This window comes from Tupaia chinensis, unplaced genomic scaffold, assembly GCF_000334495.1.
Source record: "Tupaia chinensis unplaced genomic scaffold, TupChi_1.0 Scaffold000671_2, whole genome shotgun sequence".
Classification (NCBI taxonomy): domain Eukaryota; kingdom Metazoa; phylum Chordata; class Mammalia; order Scandentia; family Tupaiidae; genus Tupaia; species Tupaia belangeri.
In genome coordinates, this window is record NW_006160194.1 from 504,171 (window position 1) to 520,882 (window position 16,712).

General features: G+C 47.7%; 1 protein-coding gene across 9 annotated transcripts in view; it reads left to right on the forward strand.

Moving 5' to 3' along the window:
* The window catches only part of TRAF3 (TNF receptor associated factor 3), a 128,287-nt gene that overhangs the window by 51,885 nt on the left and 59,690 nt on the right, over positions 1 to 16,712 (forward strand). For all 9 annotated transcript variants that reach the window (XM_027776389.1, XM_006160026.3, XM_006160023.3 and 6 more), the window contains exon 2: positions 9,344 to 9,471. The gene's annotated coding sequence lies outside the window, so the exon portion shown is untranslated. The remainder of the gene's footprint in view (positions 1 to 9,343; positions 9,472 to 16,712) is intronic.

The window sequence follows — 16,712 nt, forward strand, 5'->3', positions numbered from 1 at the left end:
GCCCCCCCACCCCTCCACCCCCAGGAGGGATGGCCATGCCACAGTCCCTTTGCCTCCATTTTCCACTTGGGATTTTGGGCATGCATGCACATGCACCCAGCATAAGTCGTAAGCTGCCGGATCCAGGACTCAATCTGTAGTTGGCCATGCGGGAGTGCAGCATTTTCACTACACTACCTGCTGGCTCTCCCAATAAGGTTTTTTGGCCACGATCTACCCCAGCCCTAGTTAGCAAGGATCATGGACAGACATGTGCCCAGTGTACTCAGGGAGGTCTCTGGACACAAACCCTGAACCTTCCCACGCAGGTCGGCCTTGCAGAGCAGTTTCACTACTGCACCACTGTCCAGGTCCCAGTGGTTTCTGTTGTCTTTAATTCCAGTAAAAGAAAAATACTTACGCAAGTAAGATACACGAAGCTTTTCTATTATGACCTTTTAAAAAACCCTCAGTCTTCTAAAGGCCAAATTATAATGCATATTTTTTTTTATTTTTATTTTTTTGAGAGTTTTTTTTCTTATTGGGCGTGTGCACTCACCATAAAGACAGAGACTGACAGAGAGATAGAAAGCAAGAAATCACCCCCCAGGGGGGATGGCCACGCTGCAATCCCTTCTCCTCCATTCTCCTCTCAGGATCTTGGGCACGCACGCACATGCGCCCAGCGTGAGTTTTAGCCACCTGGTCCAGGACTTGAACCGTGATCGACTACATGGGAGTCCAGCGACACAGCCATTATGCTAACTGCTGGTCCCAATAATGCGTATTATTCATGCAGTACAGATGCAAACACTTGAAACAACGTAATCCATCAAAACACAGTTAAAGAAATCAAACATTTCCAATTCCATACACATGTCTGTAGCAAAGAGAGTAACACCAGGTATTTTCTACTTTATAAGATGATCTTCAGAAAAGGATAATTATAAAATTCATGAGGGAGTCTTTTCCCTCCCCACAGGGTGTGTGCACTCGTCAGAGAGAGAGACACAGACAGAAAGTGAGAAATCAGTCCCCTCAGGAATGGCCATGCCACAATCCCTTCTCCTCCCTTTTCCTCCTGAGATTTTTGGGCACATACCTGGCATGATTTTTAAGCTGCCAGGCCTGGGACTTGAAACACAGTTGTCCATGTGAGATCCAGGGCCTTAACCACCACACCACCTGCTGGCCATGTTTGTTTGTTTGTTTGTTTAAATTTTTGTTTTTGTTTTTTAGTTGTCAGGCATGTACTCATCAGAGAGAGAGAGAGAGAGAAAACCTCCCAGTGGGGTGTGGTCATGCCACATTCCTTTTCCCTCATTCCATCAGGATTTGGGGCACTCACGCACATGTGCCCAGTGCGTTTTTCAAGCCACTGGGGCTCAAATTTCAAACCATGGTCCACCATGTGGATATGTCTTTTCTATGTACAGAACTTTATTGCTGAGCTATAGGGCAGCCCTGAGTTCTAGCACCTAACAGTTAGGTTGTTCCTTTGAACGTTACGTGTTGTTCCATTGTATAAGTGTGTTCATCTTATGTACTCATTAGTCTGAACGTTCCTGTGCACATTTCTGTGTATGTCTTCATTTCTCTGGGTAGAAACTTAGAAGTTCGCATCAGCTTTTGATTCTTCTGTTACCTACCATCCCCGTTTATGTTTGTGAAGAAGCTCTGTTGCAAGTCACTGGGGCTTACCTGGCCTTTGCTGGTGACCCGTAACTTCTCGTTTCAAGCGCTCAGCTCCTGGGACCCTCTGTTGTCTGAGAAACAGCTAGAATTACAATATCCTTCTTCTCCCAGACTAAATCATATCTGCTGATCATGAGATGGTTTTATCAAATAAATGTCTGGTTAGATGTTTGGCAAATAATAAAGTTTGTATCCAACTAAATTTTTCTGTGTTTTATATTTTTTCTTGTGCCTCCCTAATCTCTTGGGGATACCCTTTGTCCCCAGGCCCCGGCATCACCTAGAGTGACTGTGAGTACTCTGTGTCCCCCCTTTCGGCAGTACACTCTTTTGGCTTTTTTCTTGTTGATTGTGATAACTAGGTTGCCTGGTTTTAAAAAGATAAATATGTTAAGATAATAGCAGTGCTCTTTAGTATTTTGTTAAGCATACAAATTAAATCTATAGGGATATTTCTAAAATTTGCATAAAATTCATGTAGATGGGGACTAGCGGTTGGCGTAATGGCTATGTTGCTGGACTTCCATGTAGTTGACCACAGTTCAAGTCCCGGACCTGGTGGCTTAAACTTGCACTGGGCCCATGTGCTTGCATGCCCAGGATCCCAAGAGGAGAATGGAGGAGAAGGGATTGTGGCGTGGCCATCACCCCTGGGGGGTGATTTCTCACTTCCTGTCCTCTGTCTTTCTGGCGGGCGCACGTGCCCTATAGCAAAAAAAAAAAAATCATGTAGATGTACGTTAATGCTAATCTGCCTGAATTAGAGTAGTTTCCGGGTTGGCCCATAGCTGTGCAGAGAGAGCTGAATCCCACATGGCTGGCTGAGGTTTGCATCCTGGCTGGCAGCTTGAAATATACCCTCAGTGTACCCAGATTCCGTCTAGATGGATTAATGGAGGACAAAGGACCATAGTGTGGCCACACCCCATTGTGGGTGCTTTCCCTCTGTCAAGTTGATTCACCCTTCGGCAATTAAAAAAAAAATTAATTCTATTACTACTTTTAAAAAAATGAATGAATGAATGAATGAATGAATTTTATTTGACCAGAGAGGGACAGAGCGAGAGAGCAAGAGAGCACACGTGAGAGAGAGAAAGTGAGAAAGCAAGCCACCAGGTCCAGGGCTCAGACTGTGGTCAGCCACATGGGAGTCCAGCGCCTTAACCATCATGCTACCTACCAGCCCCTACTACTACTTTTCTTTTAAAGAATTATTTTATTTAACTTTACATATTTATATTTTAATTTGACCAGAGAGGGACAGAATGAGAGAGAGATAAGGAAAGTGACAAAGCAAGCTGTCAGGGCTGTGACTTGAACTGCAGTCCGCCATATGGGAGTCCAGAGCCTCTAACCACCACACCACCTGCCTGCCCCCTATTTCTACTTTTTAATCAAGGGGCAGGTTTTGCTATGGTCATTTCAATTCATGGTGAGAGTCCTTCAGGTCTCTTATACAAACTCGCAGAATTACACATGGAAGAATTAACCAGTTCTTTGGGGCTGAGATTTGTAACAACCACACCTTAAGTTTTTAAATACTTTATACTTTCTGGAGCCTTTCACATGCATTCTGTCTGTTGAAAATCAACTCTAGGGGCTGGGGGAACCAGCAGTTAGCGTAATGGCTATGTTGCTGGACTCCCACATAGTCAACCGCGGTTCACGTCCCGGACCCGGTGGCTTAAAACTCACGCCGGGCGCGTGTGCGAGCATGCCCAAGATCCCGAGAGGAGAATGGAGGAGAAGGGATTGCGGCATGACCATCCCCTCTGGGGGGTGATTTCTCGCTTTCTGTCTCTATGTCTCTCTCTGTCTGTCTGGCGAGCGCACGCGCCCTACAGTGAAAATCTCTCCAAAAAAAAAAAAAAAAAATCAACTCTAGGGGCTGTAAGAAGATGTAGTGGTTAAGGCCCTGAACGCTCATGTTGTCGACTGTGGTTTGAGTTCTGGATCTGTTGGCTTGAAATTCACACTGGGTGTGTGTGTGTGCATGCCCAGAATCCTGAGAGGAGAATAAAGGAGAAGGGACTGTGGTGTGGCCCTCCCCACTGAGGATGATTTCTTGTTTTCTATCTCTCTGTCTCTCTGGCAAGCGCATGTGCCCTGTAGCAAAAATCTCATAGAAAGGAAGAAAGAAAATCAACCCTATAAGGTTATGGATCTTCGTCCTTCCCTAGACAGGGAACCTGGGACTCCGAGAGAATGAATGGTTACTTTGGAGGAGGCAGTGTCCTTTATGCTCTGCCAGCAGAGGTGGGCTATGAGGAGACCAGATCCTGCCCCGAGTGAGGCCCGGGGGGCTCAGGGTAGATCCAGACCTTCTAAGCCGTGGGGCTGAGCAGCCCTGCTCGAGTTCCTGCTGGTGCACTTGGGAAGTCATTTCTGGGGTCTTGCTGCAGCCTCATTTGAAGAGCAGTAGCAGGATACACCTCTGCAAATGCCAGGGACCTGGTGCCCACGCACCAAACTTTACCGCTTTGGGTTTCAGGTGGCCAAACTGGAGCACAGTTCTAGTGGTCCTGAGGCATGCTCCTGTCCGACTCCCAGCCAGGCCCTGGAGGCAACCCCTCCTCCCTCTGGGGTTCTCAGCCCCAGGCCAACTGCCAGTCCCAGCCCTCTAGGCATTTGCTATTACAGGATGCTCAAAGGCCTTGCTATATATATGACCCTGCTTGTAACTCTAAGGTCCCCTGGGCAAGCCCACTAGGGCCAGAGCCCAGATCCAAGGGAAAGTGTCACCTCATGGCGCCACACTGTCTGGGGCTAGGGATGTGAGACCACCTTGGGAGCCAGCCTCGACCCTTTCTTTCTTTTTTTTCTTTCTTTTTTGGGAGAGGTTTTTGCTATAGGGTGTGTGCACTTGCCTGCCAGTCAGAGAGACAGAGAGATAGAAAGTGAGAAATCACCCCCCAGGGGGGGATGGCCACGCCGCAATCCCTTCTCCTCCATTCTCCGCTCGGGATCTTGGGCACACATGCACACGCGCCCGGCGTGAGTTTAAGCCCCCGGGTCCGGGACTCGAGCCACGGTCGACTACGTGGGAGTCCAGCGCCATAGCCATTACGCTAACTGCTGGTCCCAACCTCGACCCTTTCTTGAAAGGCAGAGTTCTGCTGGGGCTCCTGTGGAGAGTGCCAGAGTGGCACCTGAACATGCCGAGAGATATTTGATGAAAGTTCCTTTGCAGCTTTGAACTTGTTGCAGTGAAGCTCTGTAAAGCACAGTGATGGCAAGAAGGAACCCTCCTCTTGCCACCTGCCTCAGTGCCTTCCCTGCTCATCCACCCCTGCTGTGAGAGTTCAGGTCAGTCAGGAATTTCCACGTAAGATGCAGCTGGCTTGGTCTGATGTATTCATTTATTCATGTCTTACCTTGTAAGAAAATCCCCAATAGCATACTCTGACATGCTCCTCAAGAGGCTGAGGTTGGGACCAGCAGTTAGTGTAATGGCTATGTCGCTGGACTCCCATGCAGTCGACTGCGGTTCGAGTCCCAGACCTGGTGGCTTAAACTCATGCTGGGCGCGTGTGCGTGCGTGCGTGCCCAAGATCCCGAGAGGAGAATGGAGGAGAAGGGATTGCGGCGTGGCCATCCACCCTGGGGCATGATTTCTCGCTTTCTGTCTCTGTTTCTCTCTGTCTGGCGAGCACACGTGCCCTATAGCAAAAACCTCTTTAAAAAAAAAAAATGCTGAGGTCACTTCCCAGCCCACCCTAAAAAGCACACCTATAGACCTACCTACGAGGGAGGCTGGAACAAGAGGGCTGTGACACAGCAAGACTGTCAAGATCGAATGGATGATTGAAAGAATGGTGGGGTGCAGGTGGACAGTGGGATAGGGAGGCGGCAGTATTTCCTTACAACTTTTCCATAGAGCCAGCATGTGGCTTGGTAGTTAAGGACGCTGTATCCCACATGGCCAACTGTGCAGTTCAAATCTGGGACCCAGCAACTTGAAAACATGCCAGGCACATGTCTGCATGCCCAGAATCCCAAGAGAGTAAAGAAGGGATTGTGATGTGGCCATCTCTCCATAGCGTGAATTCTCTCTCCTGCATGCACATGCGCCCTACGGGACAAATCTTTAAAAAAATGGGGGGGGGTTTCCGTAAATCTAATTCAGCCACTCAGCAGATCTGTTCACTTCCAGCTGTAAATGCACCCTTGTTGGGTGCCTGTAAAGCACGGGCACAGGCGGTCCGTCAGGGCTGGTGCCTGCATTTGGATCCTGCTGTCTACTTGGACTGTACCTCAGCTTCCCTGGCCTCAGTCTCCTTGTCTGTCAGAGGGAGGTCATAGAAGTGGCTGCCTTATGGGGGAACAGGGAGTGCTGCATGTGCAGTGCTGGCAGCTGGCCAGTGGCAGGTTCTCTACGACGCAGCTGCAGCAGCGATGCATTGGGTACTCCAGACCCAACATGGGCTGACCATGCAGGGCATCAGCACAAGCAGCAGATGCAGAATGTCATTTGTGTGTAGTGTGGTAATTGCCGGGGGTGACAGGAGCCCAGAGGATGGGGCTTTGCTGCTAGGGGTAAGAAGGGAGTCAGTGAAGGCTCCTGGAGAAGATTCTAGAGCCTGAGGTGTGAAGTAGAGGGAGGTAGACAGGGGAGGCCAAGGAGGGCCGTTCTCATCAGAGAGATTCTGCACGGTGCCGGCGGGATTCTAGAGGTCGTTTAGTAGTACTGGAATAGAAGAGTGGCCAGTGGGTTGCTTAGCTTGTGTATTTGCTCACCTAGTCCTTACCGAGCACCTGTTCAGTGTTGGGCCAGCTGCCAGACCTAGCATAGACTATCCTCTGAGCAGAGGCTACTCAGACATCATTCCCTGGGTATCTGCCAACACCACTGAAGGCCAGCCCTGACTGAGGGGCAGAACACTGGGGTAGCACAGGACAGAGCTGCCCTGCTGGGTTCAAATTCACCATCTCCGCTCCATCAGCCCATGCCTTAGGCAGGTGTGTGCTGACGGTATGGAAGGCTAAGCATCTGTGGGTGGTGGTAGGGATGGTGTCTGCTCAGGGTGTCTGAGGGAGGGCCAGATAGTTCAGCAGAACCCATGTGCTGAGGACCCACTCGCACATACCAAGGAATGTGTACAGCCATCTGAAGCATGTGCTTCCCCAGCCAAGTGCACAGCTGACTCCTGTTAAATGTCCCTTCCTCGTAGAGCCTCATCCTGGGTCGCCTGCTAACTCTGACGTGCCTCCTGTGCTGCGCTGGCCTCTGTCACGTCCTCACACTCTGCACGCCATGTGTTGCCTTCCCACCAGAGAGCCTGCAGCCACCATGATGCTGAGGCTTTCCTTACTATGTCCTACTTGGAGCCCAGGCTGCAGGCTCACTGAAGTAGTCGCTGAATGAGTGGAAATTAAAGGGCATTTCGTGAGCATGCTATTTCTTAAGAAGTCTCTTTTTCCAAATTTATATGGTCATTGGTTTAATATTGCAAGTATTTTGAGCACATAAGGCTTTTCCCGTGCTAAGAAAGAAGCTGGTGTTCAAGGTGACCGCAGAGGAGCTAGACGTGCCTGCACTTTTTGGAACCAGAGCCATGGTTTGCCCCAAGTGCTCCATGGAGGGGCCGCAGCTGGTGCTCAGCAGAGGTGCAGGTTTTCACTGGGAGGGCGTGAACACTAATGCTGGTGTGTCCGAGTGCACATGCCGTTCAATTCAGTGTTCCTACTCAGCACAGATGTTGTCACAGCCATCCCCCAGTAAAAACCACAAACCACAGCCTTGAGGGAACAGGTTGGAAATCTAGAAATACCTCAGGTGTTTGTGATGTTTTTATAGGAGCCTTAAAAAAATCTTTGTGATCCAGAAGGCAGCTTGCTGTGCTGAGGAGTCTTTCCAGTGCTTTTGCCTCTGAGGTTGGTAGCGTTTAGAAAGACTGCAATGCAGCGGTACCAAAGTCTCTGTTAATATGGAAACAACCCGTGGCGAAGTCTTTTGCTTCCCTGCACTACTGCTGCCTGCTGCCTGCAATCCGAGGGAGGAGATGATGAAGGTAATCCTCCCCTGGACCTGGCAGCGTAGTGATGAAACAGGAGCTGTTGGAGACGCTGTGACCAGCACAGGCATGTCCTGCAGCAGCTCTGTGCAGTGACCAGTGCGGTGGGCGTCCTGGGAGTGTGAGGTTGAAGGTGTCTTTGCAGTTTGTGCATGATAATCTTATTTTCATCTTTGTGTTTGGATGGTGGATTAAAAGAAGGTAAGGCACTTTAGAATCATGCATATCTGTATACATAGAGTAAATGTCTGTGAGTATCTCCGGTTGGGCTGAAGAATTGTGATTGAATAGCTTGCTTCCTAATGACAATCTTGACATTTGAAGAGTCGGTATTTGGTGTTGACAAATGCCTTCTAATTGAATTATTGAAAACATTCTTTGACTCGCTAAGCATAGTAGCTATAGATGTAACATTGTTCCCTTAACTTAAGCAGTAACATTTTCATTCATCTTGATGAAACATTTTGTTTTACTAAACCTGAACTGTATGAAGGTAGATGGTGGAGTCTCATTTCCTTAGCCTTTATTTTGCCTTCAGATGAGCATTTCTGGTTGTGTGTGGCTCCATGCTCACTCCTGGCACGAGCTGGGTACCACTACCTGCAGCTGGTCCCCTTTGTTTAGCTGAGACGGAGGCCAGGGATCAGAACTCAGTTTTGTTTTGCTATGAATTGGTAGCCTCAAGCTATTAAATGCATTATGGGTGGTAATTTATATGTCTAATGCCAAGAAATATAATGTTGGTGTTACCATGGCAACCATATGCATTCTGAAAAGCTTGTGAATGAGTTCTGAATCCTCTGGTATTTTAAGTGAGATTTTCCAGCTGAGAGCTTGCATTCATGATTCGGGTAAATAAATTCAGCTTTCCATATGAAGCACACCCTTCTCTTCATTTACGAGGGTTGTCCATTCAGCTCAGATCTCTCTCTGGTGACGTCTGCCTTGTTCTCTTGATTCCTGGCAGTGGACTGTGGTTGAGATAGTTTTCCACTTCAGGCTGGGGAACTAGCTTGTGTGTGTGCAAGGCCTGCCCCTCAGTGTCCAACTGCGGAGGATGGGGCTGGCAGTGTTTGCTGTGCTCATGTGCTGGTGCAGTCCTGGCAGAGCTCTCTCCAGTAGCACGCTCCAGGCTCCAAGAGAGCCTAACTTCCTAGGAGGCAGCCCTCCTGTCATGATGGTTGGTTTAGGGGAGAGAGGCCTGAATTATAAAGACCCATGTTCAAAATAACGTACTAGGGCCTATTGTTGTCAGTACTGAAGGATTGGTTGCTTTTCGTTAGAAATATATGTGGCATAGATTCTTTGAAAGCTAGTTCCTCTTGTGCATTTAAACTATATTGATATCTTGATTACAGAGGACTGAAATTGTAATTTTAGGGAGCCTGAGGTCTGAGGGTGAGAGTTCTTTTAGCCCCAGGACGGTGATGACTGCCTAGGCAGTAGCTCTTAAGAGAGGACCTGGCCAGGGTCTGGGAGGACATTTTCACATGGAATTAGTTTTCTTCATTAGTAAACATTCAGATCATATCATTTAAACTTGCAGCTTGAAGGTAGTCCCACCTTTCAGGCACACACCAGCAGTTACAGAGCTGAGGGTCACCTGTTGGCCTTACTTAGGGATCCTTGTCTAACTCAGTCCCTTTATTTTACAGATGAGAAAACTGAGGCCCAAAGAAGTTACGCCACTGGGTTAAGGTTCCAGAGCAGGTCAGAGCCAGATCAGAGTCAGAAACCGGCTTCTGGCTCTCTTCTCCTAAGGATTACTTTCCTGACAGAAGAGGTTTGTCTCATTGATATTTTTGTTGTTTTCCTTTTCCTCAGAAATCTAATATAGAGCTTTCTAACTTAGAATTTAAAAATTCTTACCTTGGGCCAGCAGGTGGCATTGGGATTAAGGGCACTGGACTCCCACATGGCCGGCCGCAGTTTGAATCCTGGACCTAGTGGCTTTCTTTCTCACTTTTTCTCTCTCGCTTGCTCTCTCACTCTCGCTCTGTCCCTCTCTGGTCAAATATAATAAATAATAAATAAATGAAGGAAGGAAAGTTAGAAAGTTAGTTAAAATAATTCTTAAAAAAAATTATAACCTTCCCTTGGCCCTGCCAGGTGGCGTGGTGGTTAAGGTGGCTGCATCCCACATGGCTGACTGTGCGGTCCAGATGTCTTGGACTGGCGGCTTGAACAACATGCAGGGTACTTGTGTGTGTTCATGCCCAAAACCCAGGGGAAAGGGGAGAAGGGATTGTGGTGACGCCTTGAGCCCTGAGGGGTGATTTGTCACTTTACTCTCTCTCTTTTTCTCTCTGTCTTTGGCAAGCGCACATGACCTATAGCAAATTGGGGGGGGCGGGTGAGAGGGAGGATCCTACTTTTCTTCCTTTTTTCTTTAGTTATTTATTGAATTGGTTTCGACTAGTTGCTGGAGATGTCCACAACAGAGTTGAAGCACCCAGTGCTGTAATGAGAGGTCAGTGCACACCTGAGCATGCAGCCTGGTGGGTTGAGACCAGTTCAGGCCTATCTGTGGTAGTCTGCATTTTGCAGGGAAGCTGCAGTACCAGGCAGATCCCAGGAGGTGAATGTGAATCACCACCATTAAATCAAGGTCATGATACTTTACTTACTAAGGCAAGACAATGCAGCGATACTAGGTTTAACGTAACACGTACTTATTACGAGTATTACAAGGTTCAGCTTACAAGGACAGAAGTACACATTTGATTTTCCAGCCAGATTTTGTTTAACTCTAGTTTATAATTTTTCGGTCTTCATAGAAGACTTGAGTTTTTCTTATTGACCTCACTTTGGTGACAAATTGTATTTTCCCGAATGATCTCTGAAATCTGCCATCATGCATATTCTTATGTGGGACTCTGATAGAAAAATAGTCTTGTTTCTTTCCTGTGCACCTAGGCTAGGTCTGTGACCAGCCTTGCCCAGTAGTATGGTAGAGCGATGCTGTGGGACTTTGAAGCGAGGTCTACCAAGGGTACAGGTTTGCGTGGCTGTTTTTTTTGGCTTTGCTCTGGGAAAGCCAGCTGCCTTTCTGTGAGGAGAGACCTTTTGCCCATGCGGAGAGACCACGTGCAAGGCCACTGAGAACTGTCTCCAGGCCCCAGTCAGGGTGGCAAATGGCCCTGCACTGACTTACTGATTTTTCGCCTTCTAGCCAAGGTCCCAGACACCAAGGGACAGAGATGTGCCATCCCAGCTGCACCCCGTCCAGACCCCAACCCACAGAGCCTGTGAGCGTGCCAACTACCAAGCGTACCATTGCATTTCAGGGCAGCGTGTGTGCAGCCTGCTCAGCACAGCCCTGAGGGCTTCATTGGGCAGTGTTCGATGTGGTATTCCGTTACATGCCTGACAGAGAAAGCATGAGAAATCAGTACTTTCTAAAATATCGGACTTTAAAAGATTTTGGTTAAGGCTTTGAAATAATTTGCATAATCTACCGTTAAGAGTGTCCAGTTCAGTGTTTTAGTCTATTCTTAGTGTGATCACTGCTGTTTCATTCCAGAGCACTTTCATCACTCTGAAATAACCAGATTCTTAATCTAATTTACTCCACAGACAAATAAAGATGAAAGATGAGGATGACTGTGCGTCATGTAGAGCGTGGCACAGCATCTCGGGCCTTGAGAGCAGGTACCCTAGGTTTGCCAAGAGTGAAACCAGGACCCTGACAGGCTGAAGTTGGGTCTGGCCGCAACACTTCTAAAGCATGTGTATGTGGATAGGAGTTCATGTTGAGTCTTGCTGAGAGATGAGGGTTTGATGGGCAGAGACTGTGCTACAAGTAGGAAGGACATCCTGCTAGGTCTCCTGTCGGATGGGAGTGGTCAGAGTCCCGGCTGTCCTGTGAGCACTGGTGAGTTGTGGTGCATGGTACACCTACACCCTCTCCCTCTGCCATAGATGCATGTACCCAGTCCCGCCTCCCTCCCGTGGAGCATGTCCTTGGATTTCCACACACGTACAGGCCAAAGTTGACATCGTGGGTAGAAGCAAAGGATGGCCTGAAGCACAAGGGGCTGCTATGGGCCTAGACAGGGCTCAGCATACTCCTTCCTGTGAAAGGCTAGGTAGGGAGTTGTGGCTGGGACACAGACAGGGCATATTGCAGACAGCATGTACATGAATGGGTGTGGCTGTGGTCCAGAAAACTTTGGTTGTAAAATGGTGAGCTGTGGTTTGCCTGCTGAGAGTACCCCTACCTGGCCTTTGTTCCTGACCTGGATGCCACTTGTGCTGCCTGCCTCTTGCTCAGCCTTACTCACTGTCCAGCAGGAGGCAGGAACCTCAGCAGGTGGAGCCACCCTCGTTCTTGGGCTGGTGGCATTTTCACGGCACGTAGCCTCGCTCCTACACCAAGAGCTCCTTTGCTGTGTCTCCAGCTCAGCATATAACAGGGACCCAGTAAATGTATGAATAACTCTGGAGCCTCTAGAAAGTGCTGGGACCCTGCAGCCTTGGGGGTGGGTGGCAGAGATGATAAAGAAGGAGTGAGGCCAACGGCAGGTCTAATAGCAGCTGTGTCCTGTTGCTCAGTGGTCACATGGTAAAATGCTTGAAAATCTAGAAATTTAAGAACAAAATCAAGAATGCAGGCCAGCCATGGTGGCATATAAGTAAAGCACCATACCCTGATGCCGAACCCACAGGGAAGGGCCCAAATTCTCATCCCGAGACCTGTACATCTAGACACGTTATGACCTTGGTCTTGGCTGCCTGAGGCCAGGAGGGGGTTGCAATGTGCCCCCCCCCCCCGTTTCTCTCTCCTTTATGGAAGAAATGAATAAAGAAAAGAATACAATCTCTAAAAGTTTCTCTCTGGCCCTGCTTAAAGAGCTTAGGACAAATGTGTTGTTAAACATGTGAGAGAGAATTAAATGACCTCTCTCAAGACAACTACATCAAGAGTCTTAAAAGTCACCTTTCAGATGGAGAAGGATTTTTGCTTTTGGACCTTGGAGGGCCCTGGGTTTGCTGGACACGAGTCCAGTAACCCAGATGTCCTAAGAGGCTATCTTCACAGCAGATACCTTGGTAGATGGCAAGACGTTGCATTCCCCAGGGTAGTTCAGTTTTGAGATAAAAGCTCAGAGGGAAAAACCAACATGGTCTTTGTTAACTTCTGTCCAAATCCAAATAGGGGATATACACTAATTTATAGTAACTGGAACGGGTCCTGGTATTAAAAGCCTGTGATAACACTAAAAATGAATTCAGTAGCATAATCTCATTAAAATTATTATTTGGTTTAGAAGAAGAAAAATTACATTAATTCAAGGAGGACAGTATCTTGACTTGTTAAAAAAAGATAATATTCAATTAAAAATGACGTTTCATACTTAGATAAGCTCTACATATGCTGTAAAACAGCGTTTCACAGGCAAATGAATTAGTTCGGAATCTTTGCGAGGGCCTTCAGCCCCTGAGACTGGGGCGGTCACCTGCCTTTAATAGTCCCTGGCAGGCTGCGTTCAGTGGTCTGACATCTCCCTGAGCAGGCGACTCGTTGAGTGAATGAGGCCCACCATTGCACGGGCGCTGTGTTCCTGTGCTCAGCCAGTGCGTTTCAGAGAGTGGCTAGCACGGGCTCAGGCTTGGCATGTCCATGTCCTAGACTCTCAAGGACATAGATTGTGCAGTGTTAGGGCTGCAGGTCAGGGTCCCGGGCCTCCTGGCACCCTCCCCGTCTTTTCTGCTCCTGGCCGCGTGCCTCATTCCAGCCTCACAGCATGGGTTACTTTCTTCCCCCAGCCTTGCTTTGGCCCCTTGGCCCACCAGGAGTCTTGGTTGGCTTAGAACCTTAACTGCAGACCCACAGTACTTAAAGCATTTCTTTCCTTTCTTTCTGCCTGGATTTTGAAAATATCTAATAGTACTGGACAGTTTTATCATTTATCAACTTCGGGGTAGCATGGGGCTTATTGCAGTGTGCATCTTCTCATCTTATAAAACAAATTCATTACTTGTTTTCAGATTTGCTGATCTAAAATTGTGTTTATAATACTATCCTAGAACAAGACATCTACTATATGAGTTGTTGAAAAACAGCTCCTGTATCATCTTTAATAAATAAAGATAATTTTAAAATGTAATTTAACACCTGGAAGTCAGTTGGTATTGAGGTTAATTGTGTGCTTGGAAAAGAAGTGTAAGAAAAAGTATCTTTTTTTATTTTAAGAGATTTTTGCTATAGGGCATGTGCACTTGTTGAAGAGACAGAGAGAAAGTGAGAAATCACTCTCCGGGGGGATGGCCACGCTGCAACCCCATCTCCTCCATTCTCCTCTCGGGATTCTGGGCACGCATGTGCACGTACCTGACAAGGTGGGAATCCAGCGACGTAACCATTACACCATTTGCTGGAGAGGTTTTTGCTATAAGGCCTGTGCGCTCGCCAGAAAGACAGAGACAGAGAGACAGAAAGTGAGAAATCACCCCCCCCAGGGGGCATGGCCACACCGCAGTCCCTTCTCTTCCCTTCTCCTCTTGGGTTCCTGGGCACGCACGCACCTGTGCACGCTTTTTTTTTGGAGAGGTTTTTGCTATAGGGCGCAGGTGCTCGCCAGACAGGCAGAGAAAAAGACAGAGACAGAAAGCGAGAAATCACCCCCTGGGGGGATGGCCACGCCGCAGTCCCTTCTCCTCCATTCTCCTCTTGGGATCTTGGGCATGCACACACACGCGCCCGGCGTGAGTTTTAAGCCACCGGGTCCGGGACACGAACCGTGGTCGACTACGTGGGAGTCCAGCGACATAGCTATTACGCTAACTGCTGGTTCCCACAAACACATTCTTTAAGCTCTGGCCAGCAACCTACTCAACTCAGTTCAGTATTTATGAAGTATTATAGATGTATATACATAGAACAATACACACATGCGTGCACATGTATAATATGTATAAAAGTACTAATGTATACCCAGCACAAGTATAGCAAAAAGTTCCATACCTTAGAATTATAATGGAATTTTTTTTCTTCATAATCTATAAAATGAGATATTGAGTCGATGTTTAATACTGAACCATATTGTAAACATGTGATTTTCTTACATTTACCTATGATCTTATTTATTAAAAATTTTTAGAACTATTTATTTCATTTATCATTATTCAGTTTGACTAGAGAGAGGGAGAGAGAGAGAATGAGAAAGCAAGTCGCTAGATCTGGGACTTGAACCGCAGTCAGCCATGTGGGAGTCCAGCACTTTAACCACCACATCACCTGCTAGCCCCTACCTATAATTTTAAACTCTGGGGACCAGCAGATGGTATAATGGTTACATTGCTGGACTCCCACCTAGTCAACTGCGTTTGAGTCCCAATGCCAGTGGTTTAAAACTCAACACCAGGCGTGTGTGTGTGTGTGTGTGTGTGTGTGTGTCTCTGTGTGCGCGCACGCCCCAAATCCCAAGAGGAGGATGGAGGCAAAGGGATTGCCCCATGACCATCCCCCCTGGGAGGTGATTTCTCTCTGGCGAGCGCAATGAGCACATGTACCCTATAGCAAAAAGAAATCTCGAAAGACATGGGACCAGCAATTAGCGTAATGGCTGTGTCGCTGAACTCCCGTGTAGTTGACCGCAGTTCAAGTCTAGGACCTGGTGGCTTAAATTCATGCCAGGCACATGTGCATGCGTGCCCAAGATCCCAAAAGGAAAATGGAGGAGAAGGAATTGCGGCCTGGCCATCCCCTGTGGAGGGTGATTTCTCGCTTTCTGTCTCTCTGTCTCTTTCTGTCTCTGTCTTTCTGGTGAGTGTACGCGCCTTAATAGCAAAAACCTCCCCAAACACACACACACACACACACACACACACACACACACACACACTAATCTGAGATTTACAGAAAAAGAGTAATCTCTACTTATCCTTCAGATTATATAGTTCGAACATCCTCTCTTCACAGAGGTCTTTTTGTCCATATAGATGGGTGTTACAGTAGTGTACACCATGCACTTCTCTTCACTGGTTTTCACATTACACACATGCATGTATCCTCACACCCCCATGACATAAACGCACACTCTGCAGCGTCCCCTTCCCCACAGACTGTCAGGTCAGCAAGCAGGGCATCAGTGTCTTGTCTCATTCTCCCCAGGGCCTGTGCCACTAGGCCCTGAGCCCTGTGCTGAAGGAGTGAAAGAACCCTGAGTAGGACAGCTTTCCACTGCGGGGCTTGACTGTTCTGTGCCCACCCTTCCCTTATACAGTTTTTCTTGGATGTTTTTGATTAAATAAATCATTTCTCTTTCTTTTTTTAGCAGAGGTTTTTGCTATAGGGCACGTGTGCTCGCCAGAAAGACCGAGACAGAGACAGAAAGTGAGAAATCATCCCCCCAGGGGGGATGGTCACGCCACAATCCCTTCTCCTCCAGCATGAGTATAAGCCTCTGGGTCCGGGACTTGAACCACAGTCCACTCCATGGGAGTCCAGCGACATAGCCATTACACTAACTGCTGGTCCCCATAAATAATTTTTCTATTGCTAATTTACTACCTTTTCAAGTTACTATAGTTTTGGTATGAGGTGCTTTAACTTGCCAGAAAGAAACAGGGAGAGAGAAAAGGGAAGCGAGAAATTACCCCCCAAAGGAGATGGCCACCTTAAGTTCCTTCCTTTCTATTCCTCTCTTCGGATTTTGGGCATGCATGTACATGTGTTCAGTGTATTTTTTTAATCACAGTTCAATCCAGTTGCCCTAAGCTCCACACCATCTGACTGGCCCCCTTTTCAAAGTATTAAATGTTTCTGTCTTCCTCCTTCTCCAAGGAGTAGGAAACAACTAAGAATAGATGACCTGGGGCTGGCAAGTGACATGGTGGTTGTGGGCTGCTGGACTCCCACATGGCTGACTGTGGTTCGAATCCCAGAGCTGGCAGCTTGCTTTCTTACATTCCCCTGCTCTGTCTGTCTCTGATGCGTACACGTGTCCTGTGGCAAGTTGAAAAATAATTATAATAAGTGACATTAAATAAATAATTCTTCCTTCAAGTTCTCCTGTCATT